The sequence below is a fragment of the Anneissia japonica genome, unplaced genomic scaffold (genome assembly GCF_011630105.1).
Source record: "Anneissia japonica isolate Jap-2015-1 unplaced genomic scaffold, ASM1163010v1 scaffold277_len1293397_cov203, whole genome shotgun sequence".
Lineage (NCBI taxonomy): Eukaryota > Metazoa > Echinodermata > Crinoidea > Comatulida > Comatulidae > Anneissia > Anneissia japonica.
Window position 1 is genome coordinate 656,710 of NW_022719460.1, and position 1,734 is coordinate 658,443.

The window sequence follows — 1,734 nt, forward strand, 5'->3', positions numbered from 1 at the left end:
ACTCGAGCGTCACGACATTGCGAAGTGTCTGCTCTTGTTCCTCGTATCGTACTCACTCGAGTCAATCCGAGATGGCCCGAGTGAAGTTTCATGCAAATGTTTCGTACGGAAAAAAAAATCGCGCCCCGGCGCTTATTATTTTACGCTAAGCCTTAGCCTTTCGTTCGCTTGGAGTGTTACAGCAACAACAAGACTTGCGCTGCCAGCCATGGACAAGGTTGTCTGCCGCCATAGAACTAGAATAACTTTAAATTGTTATTCAGGCAGTAATGTGCTAGAAAGATGAATAACATAATACATGAAGTGATAAAAACATTATTTTAATCACGATTAAGAGAAAAAAATGTGGCTCTTCGTTTTTTCGGGTCTTAAGTCTTCGTTTTGTAGACACCCATATAGGGTGTCTATAAAAGAATTCTTAAAAAAAGAAAATTGATAAGCGCCCCGGCGCTTATTATTTTACGCTAAGCCTTAGCCTTTCGTTCGCTTGGAGTGTTACAGCAACAATAAGACTTGCGCTGCCAGCCATGGACAAAGTTGTCTGCCGCCATAGAACTAGAATAACTTTAAATTGTTATTCAGGCAGTAATGTGCTAGAAAGATGAATAACATAATACATGAAGTGATGAAATAATCAAGATTCTTGTAGGCCCCACAAAATAAGCGTACCACTAGGTCAAGCCCTACCTTCGTTTAGAGAGTAGCAGCGCCAAGACGCGCTTTGTCGTAGCCTGATTGGCTGCCGCCTTTGAACTGGAACAAATGTATAAAATCATTAAATTGACCCCAAATTCCGGGCAATTTAGCCTAAGCGTACAGTACCTTTACTTCCATTGAGAGTTGCAGGCTACAATTTGGTGCCACCGTGGACTAGAAAGCATAGGAAAAAGAAAATTACATTCTTCATATATCCCATGTAGATGATGAAAGAGGCACTTACAGGCAACGGCTCTGTTTGTTTTAGAAACTTCAAAAAAAAAAAAAGGTAATTGAGAAAAAAATGGAGGTCTTCGTTTTTTCATGCCTTCGGTCTTCGTTTTGTAGACACCCATATAGGGTGTCTATAAAACGAAGACCCTTGATAATTTAACAAACAAAAGTTCAACTAATCTCGTAATTATGATTTTGTGACAGCCTGGTGTAGTACCATTAAAAAAGAGAAAAAAATGTGGGTCTTCGTTTTTCAGGTCTTCAGTCTTTGGTTTGTAGACACCCATATAGGGTGTTTATAAAACGAAGACCCTTAAGTATTTCTTGATATGAGTCATTTTATTCCGATGAAATAATGAAATAGGTACTCAACAATAGCTTTATGATTTTTGAAATACTTTCAATAAGGTAATTGAGAAATAATTGGAGGTCTTCGTTTTTTAGGTCTTCGGTCTTCGTTTTGTATACCCCATATGGGGTGTCTGTAAAACGAAGACCCTTGAACATTTCACAAACAGACGTCCAAATAAAAATCGTAATTTTGATTTTGTGACAGCCCAGGGACGTAGCCAGGATTTTGAAAGGGGGGGGGGAGCCGTTATGCGAATTACGTATGACCCCGGCGGGGTCAAGGGGGCGAATCCCCAGTCTCAACGTTCTTAGGACTGTTTGAGAGGATAAAGTGAAAATTGCAATAAACGCATTATAAATAAGCGCAAAAATAATTATATAATAAATCAACAGTGGCAGATCCAGGAACCAGGGAGGGACTTTCACAGACCGAGGAACCACCCACCTCAGCCC